The sequence below is a fragment of the Bombina bombina genome, chromosome 6 (assembly GCF_027579735.1).
Source record: "Bombina bombina isolate aBomBom1 chromosome 6, aBomBom1.pri, whole genome shotgun sequence".
Classification (NCBI taxonomy): Eukaryota; Metazoa; Chordata; class Amphibia; order Anura; family Bombinatoridae; genus Bombina; species Bombina bombina.
Genome location: NC_069504.1, coordinates 218,921,028 through 218,940,830, shown reverse-complemented (window position 1 = coordinate 218,940,830; position 19,803 = coordinate 218,921,028). Strand labels below are relative to the sequence as shown.

Below are 19,803 nucleotides of genomic sequence, written 5' to 3'. Positions count from 1 at the left end.
TTATGTAAGAACTTACCTGATAAATTCATTTCTTTCATATTAGCAAGAGTCCATGAGCTAGTGACGTATGGGATATACATTCCTACCAGGAGGGGCAAAGTTTCCCAAACCTCAAAATGCCTATAAATACACCCCTCACCACACCCACAATTCAGTTTAACGAATAGCCAAGAAGTGGGGTGATAAAAAAAGTGCGAAAGCATATAAAATAAGGAATTGGAATAATTGTGCTTTATACAAAATCATAACCACCACAAAAAAAGGGCGGGCCTCATGGACTCTTGCTAATATGAAAGAAATGAATTTATCAGGTAAGTTCTTACATAAATTATGTTTTCTTTCATGTAATTAGCAAGAGTCCATGAGCTAGTGACGTATGGGATAATGACTACCCAAGAAGTGGATCTTTCCACACAAGAGTCACTAGAGAGGGAGGGATAAAATAAAGACAGCCAATTCCTGCTGAAAATAATCCACACCCAAAAATAAAGTTCAACGAAAAACATAAGCAGAAGATTCAAACTGAAACCGCTGCCTGAAGTACTTTTCTACCAAAAACTGCTTCAGAAGAAGAAAATACATCAAAATGGTAGAATTTAGTAAAAGTATGCAAAGAGGACCAAGTCGCTGCTTTGCAGATCTGGTCAACCGAAGCTTCATTCTTAAACGCCCAGGAAGTAGAAACTGACCTAGTAGAATGAGCTGTAATTCTCTGAGGCGGAGTTTTACCCGACTCAACATAGGCAAGATGAATTAAAGATTTCAACCAAGATGCCAAAGAAATGGCAGAAGCTTTCTGGCCTTTTCTAGAACCGGAAAAGATAACAAATAGACTAGAAGTCTTACGAAAAGATTTCGTAGCTTCAACATAATATTTCAAAGCTCTAACAACATCCAAAGAATGCAACGATTTCTCCTTAGAATTCTTAGGATTAGGACATAATGAAGGAACCACAATTTCTCTACTAATGTTGTTGGAATTCACAACTTTAGGTAAAAATTCAAAAGAAGTTCGCAACACCGCCTTATCCTGATGAAAAATCAGAAAAGGAGACTCACAAGAGAGAGCAGATAATTCAGAAACTCTTCTGGCAGAAGAGATGGCCAAAAGGAACAAAACTTTCCAAGAAAGTAATTTAATGTCCAATGAATGCATAGGTTCAAACGGAGGAGCTTGAAGAGCTCCCAGAACCAAATTCAAACTCCAAGGAGGAGAAATTGACTTAATGACAGGTTTTATACGAACCAAAGCTTGTACAAAACAATGAATATCAGGAAGAATAGCAATCTTTCTGTGAAAAAGAACAGAAAGAGCAGAGATTTGTCCTTTCAAAGAACTTGCGAACAAACCCTTATCTAAACCATCCTGAAGGAACTGTAAAATTCTCGGTATTCTAAAAGAATGCCAGGAAAAATGATGAGAAAGACACCAAGAAATATAAGTCTTCCAGACTCTATAATATATCTCTCTGGATACAGATTTACGAGCCTGTAACATAGTATTAATCACAGAGTCAGAGAAACCTCTTTGACCAAGAATCAAGCGTTCAATCTCCATACCTTTAAATTTAAGGATTTCAGATCCTGATGGAAAAAAGGACCTTGTGACAGAAGGTCTGGTCTTAACGGAAGAGTCCATGGTTGGCAAGAGGCCATCCGGACAAGATCCGCATACCAAAACCTGTGAGGCCATGCCGGAGCTACCAGCAGAACAAACGAGCATTCCTTCAGAATCTTGGAGATTACTCTTGGAAGAAGAACTAGAGGCGGAAAGATATAGGCAGGATGATACTTCCAAGGAAGTGATAATGCATCCACTGCCTCCGCCTGAGGATCCCGGGATCTGGACAGATACCTGGGAAGTTTCTTGTTTAGATGGGACGCCATCAGATCTATTTCTGGAAGTTCCCACATTTGAACAATCTGAAGAAATACCTCTGGGTGAAGAGACCATTCGCCCGGATGCAACGTTTGGCGACTGAGATAATCCGCTTCCCAATTGTCTACACCTGGGATATGAACCGCAGAGATTAGACAGGAGCTGGATTCCGCCCAAACCAAAATTCGAGATACTTCTTTCATAGCCAGAGGACTGTGAGTCCCTCCTTGATGATTGATGTATGCCACAGTTGTGACATTGTCTGTCTGAAAACAAATTAACGATTCTCTCTTCAGAAGAGGCCAAAACTGAAGAGCTCTGAAAATTGCACGGAGTTCCAAAATATTGATCGGTAATCTCACCTCCTGAGATTCCCAAACTCCTTGTGCCGTCAGAGATCCCCACACAGCTCCCCAACCTGTGAGACTTGCATCTGTTGAAATTACAGTCCAGGTCGGAAGCACAAAAGAAGCCCCCTGAATTAAACGATGGTGATCTGTCCACCATGTTAGAGAGTGACGAACAATCGGTTTTAAAGATATTAATTGAGATATCTTCGTGTAATCCTTGCACCATTGCTTCAGCATACAGAGCTGAAGAGGTCGCATGTGAAAACGAGCAAAGGGGATCGCGTCCGATGCAGCAGTCATAAGACCTAGAATTTCCATGCATAAGGCTACCGAAGGGAATGATTGTGACTGAAGGTTTCGACAAGCTGTAATCAACTTTAGACGTCTCTTGTCTGTTAAAGACAGAGTCATGGACACTGAATCCATCTGGAAACCCAGAAAGGTTACCCTTGTCTGAGGAATCAAAGAACTTTTTGGTAAATTGATCCTCCAACCATGATCTTGAAGAAACAACAAAAGTCGATTCGTATGAGATTCTGCTAAATGTAAAGACTGAGCAAGTACCAAGATATCGTCCAAATAAGGAAATACCACAATACCCTGTTCTCTGATTACAGACAGCAGGGCACCGAGAACCTTTGTAAAAATTCTTGGAGCTGTAGCTAGGCCAAACGGCAGAGCCACAAACTGGTAATGCTTGTCCAGAAACGAGAATCTCAGGAACTGATAATGATCTGGATGAATCGGAATATGCAGATATGCATCCTGTAAATCTATTGTGGACATATAATTCCCTTGCTGAACAAAAGGTAAGATAGTCCTTACAGTTACCATCTTGAACGTTGGTATCCTTACATAACGATTCAATATTTTTAGATCCAGAACTGGTCTGAAAGAATTCTCCTTCTTTGGTACAATGAAGAGATTTGAATAAAACCCCATCCCCTGTTCCGGAACTGGAACTGGCATAATTACTCCAGTCAACTCTAGATCTGAAACACATTTCAGAAATGCTTGAGCTTTTACTGGATTTACTGGGACACGGGAAAGAAAAAATCTCTTTGCAGGAGGTCTCAACTTGAAACCAATTCTGTACCCTTCTGAAACAATGCTCTGAATCCAAAGATTGTGAACAGAATTGATCCAAATTTCCTTGAAAAAATGTAACCTGCCCCCTACCAGCTGAGCTGGAATGAGGGCCGCACCTTCATGTGGACTTAGAAGCAGGCTTTGCCTTTCTAGCTGGCTTGGATTTATTCCAAACTGGAGATGGTCTCCAAACTGATAATTGCTCCTGAGGATGAAGGATCAGGCTTTTGTTCTTTGTTGAAACGAAAGGAACGAAAACGATTATTAGCCCTGTTTTTACCTTTAGATTTTTTATCCTGTGGTAAAAAAGTTCCTTTCCCACCAGTAACAGTTGAAATAATGGAATCCAACTGAGAACCAAATAATTTGTTACCCTGGAAAGAAATGGAAAGTAAAGTTGATTTAGAAGCCATATCAGCATTCCAAGTTTTAAGCCATAAAGCTCTTCTAGCTAAAATAGCTAGAGACATAAACCTGACATCAACTCTGATAATATCAAAAAAGGCATCACAGATAAAATTATTAGCATGTTGAAGAAGAATAATAATATCATGAGAATCACGATGTGTTACTTGTTGCGCTAAAGTTTCCAACCAAAAAGTTGAAGCTGCAGCAACATCAGACAAAGATATAGCAGGTCTAAGAAGATTACCTGAACACAGATAAGCTTTTCTTAGAAAGGACTCAATTTTCCTATCTAGAGGATCCTTAAACGAAGTTCCATCTGACGTAGGAATAGTAGTACGTTTAGCAAGGGTAGAAATAGCCCCATCAACTTTAGGGATTTTGTCCCAAAATTCTAATCTGTCAGACGGCACAGGATATAATTGCTTAAAACGTTTAGAAGGAGTAAATGAATTACCCAAATTATCCCATTCTTTGGAAATTACTGCAGAAATAGCATCAGGGACAGGAAAAACTTCTGGAATAACTACAGGAGATTTAAAAACCTTATTTAAACGTTTAGATTTAGTATCAAGAGGACCAGAATCCTCTATTTCTAAAGCAATTAGGACTTCTTTAAGTAAAGAACGAATAAATTCCATTTTAAATAAATATGAAGATTTATCAGCATCAACCTCTGAGACAGAATCCTCTGAACCAGAGGAATCATCAGAATCAGAATGATGATGTTCAGTTAAAAATTCATCTGTAGGGAGAGAAGTTTTAAAAGATTTTTTACGTTTACTAGAAGGAGAAATAACAGACATAGCCTTCTTTATGGATTCAGAAACAAAATCTCTTATATTATCAGGAACATTCTGCACCTTAGATGTTGAAGGAACTGCAACAGGCAATGGTACTTTACTAAAGGAAATATTATCTGCTTTAACAAGTTTGTCATGACAATCAATACAAACAACAGCTGGAGGAATAGCTACCAAAAGTTTACAGCAGATACACTTAGCTTTGGTAGATTCAGCACTTGACAGCGATTTTCCTGTAGTATCTTCTGACTCAGATGCAACGTGAGACATCTTGCAATATGTAAGAGAAAAAACAACATATATATAAAGCAAAATTGATCAAATTCCTTAAATGACAGTTTCAGGAATGGGAAAAAATGCCAAAGAACAAGCTTCTAGCAACCAGAAGCAATAAAAAATGAGACTTAAATAATGTGGAGACAAAAGTGACGCCCATATTTTTTCGCGCCAAATAAGACGCCCACATTATTTGGCGCCTAAATGCTTTTTGGCGCCAAAAATGACGCCACATCCGGAACCCCGACATTTTTGGCGCAAAATAACGTCAAAAAATGACGCAACTTCCGGCGACACGTATGACGCCGGAAACGGAAATAGAATTTTTGCGCCAAAAAAGTCCGCGCCAAGAATGACGCAATAAAATGAAGCATTTTCAGCCCCCGCGAGCTTAACAGCCCACAGGGAAAAAGTCAAATTTTAAGGTAAGAAAAATGTTAAAATGCATTATCCCAAATATGAAACTGACTGTCTGAAAATAAGGAAAGTTGAACATTCTGAGTCAAGGCAAATAAATGTTTGAATACATATATTTAGAACTTTATAAACAAAGTGCCCAACCATAGCTAGGAGTGTCACAGAAAATAAGACTTACTTACCCCAGGACACTCATCTACATATAGTAGATAGCCAAACCAGTACTGAAACGAGAATCAGTAGAGGTAATGGTATATATAAGAGTATATCGTCGATCTGAAAAGGGAGGTAAGAGATGAATCTCTACGACCGATAACAGAGAACCTATGAAATAGACCCCTTAGAAGGAGATCACTGCATTCAAATAGGCAATACTCTCCTCACATCCCTCTGACATTCACTGCACGCTGAGAGGAAAACCGGGCTCCAACTTGCTGCGGAGCGCATATCAACGTAGAATCTAGCACAAACTTACTTCACCACCTCCATCGGAGGCAAAGTTTGTAAAACTGAATTGTGGGTGTGGTGAGGGGTGTATTTATAGGCATTTTGAGGTTTGGGAAACTTTGCCCCTCCTGGTAGGAATGTATATCCCATACGTCACTAGCTCATGGACTCTTGCTAATTACATGAAAGAAACTACTGGATCAATTACAGATGCTGTGTCGCTACACAACAGTAAGGTTCAATGCTCTCTTATTCAATTCTATAGGAACCATGTGTTTCTAAAGACTTGTTATACCATAATTTAAACTGTATGGGGAATTGATCCCCTGGGTATATTTTTGAATATAAAATAGTTGTCTCTGCTAATTAAAAATCAAATCAAATGGGCTGAGCTTCCTGGGAGAGCACCTCATTAGATCCTCTCTCAATAGTGACACAAAGTCCTCCTTATCGTTTCGCTATATACACACCACACGCGTATTATCGCCTAGACCAACAAGGCCAATGTCTAGGGCAGCACTTTTTGTTGCGTTGCCAGGGCCACCCTGACCGTCAAGAGTGCAGTTTTGTCTTGCCCCCTTCTTCCTTGTCCTGAATATCACGCCAGTAGCTGTTCTCTACTTCCCGCCTCTTCCTATACTGATGAATGAGACAGCTTCAGATGGATCAAAAGGATAGCAGTCTGCTGCGCCATCAGGAAGTCAGCACTGTGCCACTATTTTGGAAGCTGTCAGATGACTGGCTTAGCCATGCCAGTTTCCATGCTGGCATCCAAAAAGTATCTAATAAGTGTGGGGAGCAAGTTTGACAGGTGGGCGTGGTCAACTGTCACATCAAGGTGAGTGGTCTTTTTTTGGCAATTTCATTGCGGCTCCATGTTAATTCTGCCTTGTTTCAGAAGTGTGTATCAAGCCCTGCTGCTGCCAACATGAAAATAGGTCATGACATCAGGCTCAGCGTGCCTGAAGCAGTCCAACCCACCAGCACAGATTGCGGAGCTAGTCAACAGGAGCAAACCGGTAACACACAGTTTGATATTCGACTACTAATGTATTTTTAGTGGTGAAGTCCTCTCCCTCGCCTCATCTTCACCCTTCTATCCTTTCAAAATGTCATGTTAAACCCTGACCAAAAAACATTATGGCCTAAAATCCTTTTGTTTTACTCAGATAATCATTGAAAAAGTATGTATGTATGTATGTATGTATGTATGTATGTATGTATGTATGTATGTATGTTTGATACATACATACATACAGTCCCCAGTATACCAAACCTGGCCAAGGATATATGGCTATACTGAAATGAAGCAGGCAACACAAGATACCATGCAAAATAGCCTTTAATCCACAAGGTGCATAATCCAAACAATAGGGCCTTAACCCATAACGTTTCAGTTCTAATGTGAACCTTTTTCAAATAGAGCCCATTAACGACAAAGTGAACCCAATCAAAGCCCACCTTATATACCTACTAACAACCAATAATTGAAAGAACATGTGTGCTGCTTATCAATCACCCTACCACAGGACGCCAGGCATCCCAACACGCTGCATGCTCAAACAGCGCAACCGTGCCTACTGATGACGCCATACGCAGCCGCCGTGGACATCAAAGACAGCAGTGTGGTCGTCATGGAAACGGTAAACCGTTTTACGGAGTGAGTGAGACATGTAATGGCGAGACTGGAGAGTGATCGTGAAGACACACCTCACTGCATAACAATATGCAGGAGGCATGCAGTGTACTTTAAAAGAAAATTGTAACATATAATTTTTAACATTAACACAAGTAAAATAACTTGGGACGAAAATTACTACATAATGTATAATGTGTAAAATGAACGGAAGTTATAAAATATAACATCTAACCCAAGATTAACAAGATACCTAATCGTGCCAATGGGAGTTGCTCGTCACTATGGACGTAGTATGTCTTTACACTGTAATTCCACATAAGCATGGTGTTCAAATGATAAAGGAGCAATTGATCGGTAGTGAGCACTACTCTGGTCCCCCCATTGAGTTTCTGTTGAATTTGATGGAGCTGTGCTTGGAAAATATTTTTTTTAGATTTAAAAAATAATTTTTCCTTCAAATCTTGGGTACGGCAATGGGGTCAAGTATGGCCCCTTTTAATGCCAACCTATACATGGCTCAATATGAGCAATATAACATCTTTGATTGCCAGCACAAATCCATCAGATTCTATCGCTGTTACATTGATTATGTGTTTCTATAATGGAGGGGTACATCAGAATCACTTATAGAGTGGTTCAATGTGCTTAATACCCTTGAATCTACGATTAAATTCAAAATAGAATGAAACCATCAGAGAATCCACTTTTTAAATTTAGAGATATACAAATCAGACATAGGAGATAAAAGCAGTTTAAAAACCACATTGTATCATAAAGCTACCGACATAAACGCCATTCTGCACTATGGTAGCTTTCACCCTTATACACAAAAGAATGGTGTCAGTTCCTCGCAGCTCCTGAGGGTTGTCAGGAATAACACAGAGGTTTCAACAAAACACAGGACAGCCTCACAGTGAGGAAAATAGAAAAGTTAGAAGCTCCACGATTGAATTTCGTTACTACCTATACCCCTGCTTCGGAAATGGTAGCAGGCACTATCAAAGATAATTGGGATAGTGGCTAAAGATATGAGCATACCCTTCTACGATCTTCCTCCACCTAGGATGGTATACAAAAGAGATCTAGAAATGTACTAGACCTACTAGTTCTCAATGATCTGGTGCACTGCTTTGAACGCCAGTCTTGGCTACCGAAAGCTAAACAGGGTTGCTACAGGTGTGGCAACTGTATCACCTGCAACAACATGGTAAAGTAATAACTCATCATCCACACACCAACAAGAAATTTATCAGACATAGGTTGACATGTAACTCTGAGTTCGTAGTATATGCCATCATCTGTCCGTGTTCCCTATATTATATAGGCAAAACGATGACCACCTTCAGAGAAAGGCTGGCGAACCATAAATCGGCCATACGCCAGGCCATCAACAAAGGCATCTCGGAACAACCTGTCGTGAGACATTTCCTGCAAGCAGGACACTCTGTATCGATCATGTCCCCCGTTTAAGATGGGGTGGTGATAGGGCATTGGCCCTATTACGTCTTGAAGCCAAATGGATTTTTGATTTGGATACAGTTACCCCAAAGGGCCTTAATTCGATGATAGACTTTGAATGTTGGTACAAGTGATCTCCTTACCTACGGGAACCTCCTCCATGGGACCATAAGTTTCTATCTATTCCTTGGGCATTGATGCCTTATGTATAGCATCATAAAAATGTTTAGCAATCCTTTTGTATATTGTATTTAAGATTGCCTCTACTAGTGCCATTGATACTGTATGTATAGATTGGCACGATTAGGTATCTTCTTAATCTTGAGTTAGATGTTATATTTTATAACTTAATTTCATTTTACACATTACACATTATGTAGTCATTTTCGTCCCAAGTTATTTTACTTGCGTTAATGTTAAAAAGTATAACAATTTCTTTTTAAGTACACTGCGCATGCCTCCTGCATATATGCAGTGAGGTGTGTGTCTTCTCGATCACTCTCCGGTCTCGCCATGACATGTCTCACTCACTCCGTAAAATGGTTGTTTACCCATTTCCATGACGACTACACTGCAGTCTTGGATGTCTACGGCGGCTGCGTATGACGTCATCAGTAGGCGCGGTTGTGCTGTTTCAGCATGCAGCGTGTCGGGATGGCTGGCGTCCTGTGGTAGGGCGATTGATTAGCAGCACACATGTTCTTTCAATTATTGGTTGTTAGTAGGTATATAAGGGGGTTTGATGGGGTTCACTTTATGTCGTTGATGGGCTCTAATTGAAAAAGGTTCACATTAGAACCGAAACGTTATGGGTTAAAGCCCTATTGTTTGGATTATGCACCTTGTAGATTAAAGGCTATTTTGCATGGTATCCTGTGTTGCCTGCTTCATTTCAGTATAGCCATATATCCTTGGCCAGGGTTGGTATACTGGGGACTGATTGTACTTATCTTTTTCAGCAGTGCACCAGGCAGTTGAGTGGAAGGTGTGTGCCACTTTCTCTACACCAGGGCTCGACAAACCCAGGAGCCTGGGAGCCACTGACTCCTAGAATTTTACCCCTGCCTACTAACTTTTTGGGTAATTCTCCATATATCTATATACAAATCCAACTGTCTGGCTCCTAAAAGTATGCCTGGCTACTAAATATTCTTACTGGCTCCTGATTTTTAAACAGATTTGTCAAGCACTGCTCTACACAATATATATATTAAAGATAACATAGGTTGTAAGATCATCAGTTTAATAATCATATTTTGGTTCAGTGGTGAATATAATATAGAAAATGGTCTTGATAGAGAATGGGGTATTGAGGGACAGGAATAGGAGGTTAAAAGGAGGGGGTAAAGGACGATGGAAGAGGGGGTATAAGTGGAGGCGGTCTAAGAGGGAGGGATAAAGTCCCTCCATTTTGGGTACGTGTATATTGTTGGGGGGGGCTTCGTGTTTGCGTTCTGTTTGGTTCCAGTAGAAGAGAACATTAAGAAATTGGTCAGACCTGTTGTAGAAGCTATCATATGTTTTCTCTAGTGATAGCACATATTTAACTTCTCTCACCCAATGTTCTAGAGTAGATACTTGTGTTTTTCTCAGCACAATTTGGAGTACGGTATTTCTATATTTACAGTTTAGCTGGGGGACTTTGTTGAGGAGAATCATCTGGGGGTCTAGGCTAATTTTGTGGTTTAGTTTTTTTTTTAGAAATGTGTTGTTGTTGTATATGGTCCCAAAAGGGTTTGATTACAGGGCAATACCACCAAACGTGATCCAGCATTTCGGAGGGATATATCATATGGAGTCTTGATGGGATAGGGTACCATCTGGCCAGTATTGTATAGTTAGTCCCTACAAGCTTCCTTTATCTTCTTATCCGTTGTTAAAAGGTTTATCGTGGTAATCTCAGGAGTAGCAACGTACCTGTCTGCTAGCTGCCGATTGGTGGCTGCATATATATGCCTATTGTTAGTGGCTTACCCCATGTGTTCAGTTAGCAACCAGTAATGCATTGCTGCTAGGCTACTTCAACAAATGATACCAAGAAAATAAATCAAATGTAAATAAATATAGAAGCAAACCGGAAAGTTGTTTAAAATTGTATACTATACCTAAATCATGAAAGAAAAATGTTGGGTTTTATGTCCCTTTAACCCCTTCACCCAACATACACACAAATAAGTCGAAGCTGCTTACCCTGAAGCATCTACATATGGAATCAGAGCTTGATCGGTGCTCCGTTTCCATATGAAGGCAGATAGTTAACACACAGTGACACTGTGTGTAGCAATCATCTGCTGGCGCCGGCGGGAGGTGTGGGAGGGGCGACCAGCCCCCTGACCCGATGCGGTGGGTGGAGGGGCGACCAGCCCCCTGACCCGATGCGGTGGGTGGAGGGGCGACCAGCCCCCTGACCCGATGCGGTGGGTGGAGGGGCGACCAGCCCCCTGACCCGATGCGGTGGGTGGAGGGGCGACCAGCCCCCTGACCCGATGCGGTGGGTGGAGGGGCGACCAGCCCCCTGACCCGATGCGGTGGGTGGAGGGGCGACCAGCCCCCTGACCCGATGCGGTGGGTGGAGGGGCAACCAGCCCCCTGACCCGATGCGGTGGGTGGAGGGGCAACCAGCCCCCTGACCCGATGCGGTGGGTGGAGGGGCAACCAGCCCCCTGACCCGATGCGGTGGGTGGAGGGGCAACCAGCCCCCTGACCCGATGCGGTGGGTGGAGGGGCAACCAGCCCCCTGACCCGATGCGGTGGGTGGAGGGGCAACCAGCCCCCTGACCCGATGCGGTGGGTGGAGGGGCAACCAGCCCCCTGACCCGATGCGGTGGGTGGAGGGGCAACCAGCCCCCTGACCCGATGCGGTGGGTGGAGGGGCAACCAGCCCCCTGACCCGATGCGGTGGGTGGAGGGGCAACCAGCCCCCTGACCCGATGCGGTGGGTGGAGGGGCAACCAGCCCCCTGACCCGATGCGGTGGGTGGAGGGGCAACCAGCCCCCTGACCCGATGCGGTGGGTGGAGGGGCAACCAGCCCCCTGACCCGATGCGGTGGGTGGAGGGGCGACCAGCCCCCTGACCCGATGCGGTGGGTGGAGGGGCGACCAGCCCCCTGACCCGATGCGGTGGGTGGAGGGGCGACCAGCCCCCTGACCCGATGCGGTGGGTGGAGGGGTGACCAGCCCCCTGACCCGATGCGGTGGGTGGAGGGGCGACAAGCCCTCTGACCTGATGCAGTGGGAGGAGCGACAAGCCCTCTGACCTGATGCAGTGGGAGGAGCGACAAACCCTCTGACCTGATGCGCTCGGGGTGGTAGGGAGGGACCAGCCCTATGATCTAATGCAGTGGGAGGATGGGAGTAGAGACCAGCCCTCTGATCTAATGGGGTGGGAAGGAAAAGCCCTCTGATCGGATGGGGTGGGAGGGAGGGACCATGCCTTTGTTTCATGCTGGCAGGGGGGGGGGGGGAGGCCATACTCTCATAGGATGATGGGGAGGCCATACTCTCATAGGATGATTGGGAGGGGGAAGGAGGGACCATGCCCACATATGATGCTTGAGAGGGGAAAGGAGGGACCATGCCGTCATATGATGTTTGGGAGTGGGGAGGACAAAACCATGCACTTATATGATGCTTGGGCGAGAGGAAGGGGGAGGGACAGGTCCCTCATAGTGTTTGCTTGGGTGGAAGGGACTGGGGCACCTCACAGATGTTTGGGTGGGAGGGACCGGCAGAAGTGGCAGAGACAGTGAAGGAGTTTGAACATGTATGGGATAGGCATAAGGCTATACTAGATATAAGATAAGGCCAGGAACTAACGAAAGTATTCAGAAAATTGGGCAGACTAGATGGGCCGAATGGTTCTTATCTGCCGATACATTCTTTGTTTCTATAAGTCAGGAGATTGCCATTTTGCTGTCAAATGGGCCGCACGTTGAACGCCCCTGGTCTAGTTCAAGTGCAAAATATGAATCCAATTAAGTTTAAAATAACATTTATGTAAAGACTGCTTGTGGTATACTGGTATAAAATGTTTTCAAAATTCTTACTTTTTTTTTATTGTACTAAGAGTCTGCAACTCCTGACCAAACTCACTCACCTTGATGTTAATCGCATGATCATCATGGTTGGTTACTTACTTGGTTAGGTAAGGTTTGTGAGAGTAGGCAGCGGTCTTCTACACACAGACACCAGCGCTACGCTGCAACATAGATCAAGGAATCTGGATGGGTCACAACTCACTGATGGTTGACACAGGCTGCACTGCAGGCAGCTTGCTACTAACCTCTCTCTTACTCACTTTTCCTCTACTCGGCGTCACGCAAGCGTGGCACCATCCCCGCAAAATGTGGTGCCGCGTGCGTCAAGGAGTCAGGACCAGCATTCATCTGTCCTACTCCTCCCTTCTGCAAAATGGGTGGCGGACACTACAAGGGCCAGTCACGTACACCAGTGTCCATGTACGGACACCTTGCCTGGACCGGTCCTCACAGTGATGCTTGGGTGCGAGGGGGAAGCCCCCTCACACTGATAAAGGTACAAAGGTTACCGGCACCAAATTACTCCCCAAAAGGTCTCTTTGCAAACATATATCTCAGTAGATAATGTCACCGATATCTCAAAATGTACCCGGTGTAACAAAGCTGACTTAGTCCGCTCCTTCACCACTCACCTCCGCTCCAGGGATCAAGAAATTACGTACTCGGTAGATACAGCCTTTTCTCCCAATACCTGCAGAGCTCTCCGGCTATACGGTACCACTGTCCGCTGATACGTTCTTGGACGTGGGCTGCAGGTCACACTGCTCCGCTTAGTTGAGCTCCGTCTTCCTGGTATCGGGGAATCTCGGCGTCTGACGTCACAGGATCAGTTACCCCTGGCATTCCGGTTCTCGCGAGAGGTGAGTGGGCTATGCTTCCAGGAAATAACGTCTTCACCTCCGTGCAAATCCTTCGTTTCAATGAATCAAATGGCAAAAAGGGATAAAGGATGCACCGGCAGTCGATCAGGCGTTTTAAGAAAGATTTATTTAAAGAAACTTTAAAAGTTCATGAATGGACAATACTTTCTTGGACAAGTGTGAGGGGTTTGTTCCACCCCAAGGACTGCTTTACCCTCACACTGATGTTTGGATGGGAGGGACCCCCAATAAAGGAAAGATGTTTGTGTAGGAGGGTACCTACATAAAGAAAAAAATGTTGGGGGTCAATTTTGGGAATTCCAGCCATTATGTAATTCCAAATGGACCTTGCACCCTATGCCATAACATGTCTAAAAATCCTCTTTCAGAAGTGTGGTGCACATGTACAATTAGCAGCTTTCTGATCACCAAAAGCAATGGTAAACCCATAAATTTCTGCTAATTCTAAACACAGGCGTTACTAGAGAAGGTTTTCTGAACAATTTTCTTATGATTGCATAAGTTATGTGTAAATAATTTCCTGAAGAAACCCAAAGTTTGTGAAAAAGTTAAAGGGACAGTCTACTTGAAAATGTTTGTTTAAAAAGATAATCCCCTTTATTACCCATCCCATAGTTTGCACAACCAACACTGTTATATAAATATACTTTTTACCTCTGATTATTTGTATCTAAGCCTCTGCAGACTGGCCCCTTATCTCAGTTCTTATGAAAAACTTACATTTTAGCCAATCAGTGCTCTCTTATAAGTAACTTCACGGGAGTGAGCACAGCGTTATCGATATGGCCCACATGAACTAGTGCTCTCTAGCTGTGAAAAACTGTCAAATACACTGAGATATGAAGCAGCCTTCAAGGTCTTAGAAATTAGTATATGAGCCCAACTAGGTTTATCAAAAAATACCAAGAAAACAAAGCACATTTGATGATAAAAGTAAATTAGAATAAACCGGACAGATAGCTAATCGTGCTAATGCACTGTTAGAGATCTGTGGCAACCCAAGAGTTGTAGGTTCGATCCCGGCAAGGTCCACTCAGCCTTTCATCCTTCCGGGGTCGGTAAAATGAGTACCATTAAGTTGGGTAATAATAATACCTGTTATCAGTGCCGCGAGTCGATTACATTTGAGGTTGTCCGCTATACAAGTATCCAATTATTAATTATTATAAAAGTAAATTAGAATGTTAAAAATTGTATGCCCTATGTTTGTTTTTATATGATCGGATTTGGCATACATCTGACTGCCAAATTGTTTCATGAAATACTTTTGGTTGTCTACTTTAAAAAAAAATATAGTTTTGGGCGTCAATTTTGAGAATATGGGCAGTTCTGCTTTACTAGAAAAGTTACCCCATTGCATCATTTTAGAACATGTATACATACCTGCAGAAAAAAACCTTAAAAACAGAATTTATGCTTACCTGATAAATTACTTTCTCCAACGGTGTGTCCGGTCCACGGCGTCATCCATTACTTGTGGGAAATGTTCTCCCCCACAGGGAAAAGCAAGGAGAGCACACAGCAAGAGCTGTCCATATAGCTCCCCCTCTGGCTCCGCCCCCCAGTCATTCGACCGACGGTTAGGAGAAAAAGGAGAAACTATAGGGTGCCGTGGTGACTGTAGTGTATAAAGAAAAAATTTTCAACCTGATTAAAAAAAAAAAAAAAAACAGGGCGGGCCGTGGACCGGACACACCGTTGGAGAAAGTAATTTATCAGGTAAGCATAAATTCTGTTTTCTCCAACATTGGTGTGTCCGGTCCACGGCGTCATCCATTACTTGTGGGAACCAATACCAAAGCTTTAGGACACGGATGAAGGGAGGGAGCAAATCAGGTTACCTAAACAGAAGGCACCACGGCTTGCAAAACCTCTCCCCCAAAAACAGCCTCCGAAGAAGCAAAAATATCAAATTTGTAGAATTTGGCAAAAGTGTGCAGAGAAGACCAAGTCGCTGCCTTGCATATCTGGTCAACAGAAGCCTCGTTCTTATAGGCCCATGTGGAAGCCACAGCCCTAGTAGAGTGAGCTGTGATACGGTCAGGAGGCTGCCGTCCGGCAGTCTCATAAGCCAAGCGGATAATGCTTTTCAGCCAGAAAGAGAGAGAGGTAGCAGTAGCTTTTTGACCTCTCCTCTTACCAGAGTAAACGACAAACAAGGATGAGGTTTGTCTAAAATCTTTTGTTGCTTCTAAATAGAACTTTAAAGCACGAACAACATCTAAATTGTGTAATAAACGTTCCTTCTTTGAAACTGGATTCGGACACAAAGAAGGAACAACTATTTCCTGGTTGATGTTCTTGTTGGAAACAACTTTTGGAAGAAAACCAGGCTTAGTACGCAAAACAACCTTATCTGAATGGATCACACCACCAGAGAAGTGAGTCCCTGGTTACCTGGTCTACTTGAATTTGGGGAGACAAGTCTGTATAGTCCCCATTCCACTGATTGAGCATGCACAGCTGTAATGGTCTTAGATGAATTCGAGCAAAAGGAACCACATCCATTGCTGCGACCATTAGTCCTATTACTTCCATGCATTGAGCTATGGAGGGTTGAGGAATAGAGTGAAGAACTTGACAAGCTTTTAGAAGTTTTGTCTTTCTGACGTCTGTGAGAAAGATCTTCATTTCCACAGAATCTATTATTGTTCCCAGAAAAGGAACCCTTGTGGACGGTGACAGTGAACTTTTTTCTATGTTCACTTTCCACCCGTGAGATCTGAGAAAAGCCAACACAATGTCTGTATGAGCCCTCGCTTGGATTAGGATGTCTAGATAAGGTGCTACAGCGATGCCCCTCGGTCTTAGGACCGCTAGAAGGGACCCTAACACCTTTGTGAAAATTTTGGGAGCGGTGGCTAAACCGAATGGAAGAGCCACAAACTGGTAATGTTTGTCCAGAAAGGCGAACCTCAGGAACTGATGATGAGATTTGTGGATTGGGATATGCAGATACGCATCCTTTAGATCCACGGTAGTCAAAAATTGAATCTGCTGGATTGTTGGTAAGATTGTCCGAATGGTTTCCATCTTGAAGGATGGAACTCTGAGGAACTTGTTTAATATCTTTAAATCCAGAATTGGCCTGAAAGTTCCCTCTTTTTTGGGAACCACAAACAGGTTTGAGTAAAACCCTAGACCTTGTTCCCCGGAGGGGACTGGGTTTATCACTCCCATCTTTGATAGGTCTCTTAAACAATGTAAGAATGCCTGTTTCTTTATCTGGTCTGAAGATAAGCGAGACAGGTGGAACCTTCCCTTTGGAGGAAGTCCCTTGAATTCTAACAGGTATCCCTTGGAAACTATCTCTAGTGCCCAGGGATCCAGAACATCTCTTGCCCAAGCCTGAGCGAAGAGAGATAGTCTGCCCCCTACCAGATCCGGTCCCGGATCGGGGGCTACCCCTTCATGCTGTCTTGGTAGCAGCAGCAGGTTTCTTGGTTTGTTTACCCTTGTTCCAGCCTTGCATGGGCTTCCAAGCGGGTTTGGGCTGGGCCGCGTTACCTTCTTGTCTAGCGGCAGTGGAGTTAATAGCCGGTCCGTTCCTGAAATTGCGAAAGGAACGAAAATTAGACTTTTTCTTAGCCTTAAAAGGCCTATCCTCTGGGAGGGCATGGCCCTTACCCCCAGTGATGTCTGAAATAATTTCCTTCAATTCCGGCCCAAAAAGGGTCTTACCCTTGAAAGGAATATTCAGTAACTTAGTCTTGGACGACACATCTGCCGACCAGGATTTTAGCCAAAGCGCCCTCCGCGATACTATAGCAAAACCGGAGTTTTCCGCCGCCAATTTCGTTATTTGAAAGGCGGCATCCAATATAAAGGAATTCGCTAACTTTAATGCGTGAATTCTGTCCATGACTTCTTCATAGGAAGTCTCTTTCTGGAGCGACCTTTCTAGTTCTTCGAACCAAAAGGACGCCGCTGAAGTGACAGTAATAACACACGTAGATGGTTGAAGGATGAACCCTTGCTGAACAAAAATATTTTTAAGCAATCCTTCCAATTTTTTATCCATAGGATCTTTGAAAGCGCAGCTGTCCTCTATAGGAATAGTTGTGCGCTTCGCTAGTGTTGAAACAGCTCCCTCAACCTTCGGGACCGTTTGCCATGCGTCCCTTCTAGGGTCTACTATGGGAAACATTTTCTTAAATATAGGAGGTGGGGCAAAGGGTACACCTGGCTTCTCCCACTCCTTTTCCACTATGTTCGCTACCCTCTTAGGTATTGGAAAAGCGTTGTCGTGCACTGGGACCTCTAAAAATTTGTCCAATTTACACAACTTCTCTGGTACTACCATGGAATCACAGTCATCCAGAGTAGCTAATACCTCCTTAAGCAAAGCGCGGAGATGTTCTAGCTTAAACTTAAATGCTACTATATCAGGTTCTGCCTGTTGAGAAATTTTTCCTGAGTCTGAAATTTCACCCTCAGACAGCCCTTCCCTCACAGCCAATTCCGATTGATGTGAGGGTAAAATAGATAAGGCATCGTCAGCATCTGATTGTTCATCCTTTTTATCTGTATTTAAAACTGAACAATCACGCTTTCTCTGAAAAACTGGCAGTTTGGATAAAAGATTTGCTATAGAATTATCTACTACTGCTGATAATTGTTGCATAGAAATAAGCACTGGCGCGCTAGGTGTCGCCTGTGCGGGCAAAGCTGGTGTAGAGCTATCCCCACTACCTTCATTAGATAAATCATCTTGGGTAACATTATGAAAAATAACAGAGCTGTCCTGATTTTGTTTGGACGCTATGGCGCAATTATCACAAACACTAGAAGGGGGAACCACATTTGTCTCTATACACACAGAACATAGGTTATCTGATGGAACAGACATGTTAAACAGATTTAGGCAGGCAAACAATGCAATAAAAACGATTTTAAACAAAAACGTTACTGTCTCTTTAAATAATAAAATGACACATTTATTTCTGAATGTTCACAAAACTATGAAGGCAATATCCGATTTTTCTGAAATTTGGACCCCAGTGTCTTAATGCTTAGAAAGTATTACACAGCAAATATGGAGACTCTAGCTCTTAAAACAAGCAAACCGGAGCTAATTGATGGATATAACCGTTTTTACACACCACAATCCCAGCTACAGCCTTGCTGCAGCTTTTTACCTTCATTAGGGGTCACCATTCACAGAAAAAAGCCTTTTGGAGTCACTTTCTGAACCACAGGACCCTCTCACATGAATCTGCATGCACTGCCATGAAATTCAACTGCACAGCTGAAGTGCCAAAATGAGGCTTCCTCCCTCAGCACACTAGTGTGAAGGGGCCTTCCTGACTAGATTTAGGTGTCTAAAACAAGCCAGATCAATAAAAAACGTTCCCAAGTGTATGTGAGCTTATTAAATATTTCAAATGGTATAATATTGTAATAACAACCAATCGATTTAGCCCCTAACAGTGTCTACCAGCATAAAAAACAAAAAGGGGAAGCCTGTTATCTTTTTTGCTGAGGTGAAAGAAAAATGGCTTACCGTTTCCCCTGAGGGGAAAAATGACTCATCTAGCATTAGCCTGTGTTGTTAGAAGGAGACTAGTCATACCTGAAACAGATGAGTCTGCAGTGCAAACTTTTACCCCCAACTGAAGTTCTCTTGTTTCAACAGTCCTGCGTGGTAACAGTAATGGATTTTAGTTACTTCTGCTAAAATCATAGCCCTCTTAAACAGAAATCTTCATCACTTTTCTGTTATAGAGTAAATAGTATAAGCCAGCACTATTTTAAAATAACAAACTCTTGATAGAAGAATAAAAAACTACAACTAACACCACAAACTCCTCGCCATCCCCGTGGTAGATGCTACTTGTTCAGAGCGGCAAGGAGAATGACTGGGGGGGCGGAGACAGAGGGGGAGCTATATGGAAAGCTCTTGCTGTGTGCTCTCCTTGCCTTTTCCTGTGGGGGAGAACATTTCCCACAAGTAATGGATGACGCCGTGGACCGGACACACCAATGTTGGAGAAAAGTATCAAGAATAAATGTAAAAACATAAATTATGCTTACCTGGTCATTTCATTTTCTTCTGAAGGGAAGAGTCCACAGCTGCATTCATTACTTTTGGGATATACAGAACCTGGCCACCAGGAGGAGGC

General features: G+C 43.2%; 1 protein-coding gene across 1 annotated transcript in view; it reads right to left on the bottom strand.

Moving 5' to 3' along the window:
- ARID2 (AT-rich interaction domain 2) overlaps positions 1–19,803 on the bottom strand; it is a 574,897-nt gene that overhangs the window by 457,800 nt on the left and 97,294 nt on the right. The window lies entirely within an intron of this gene.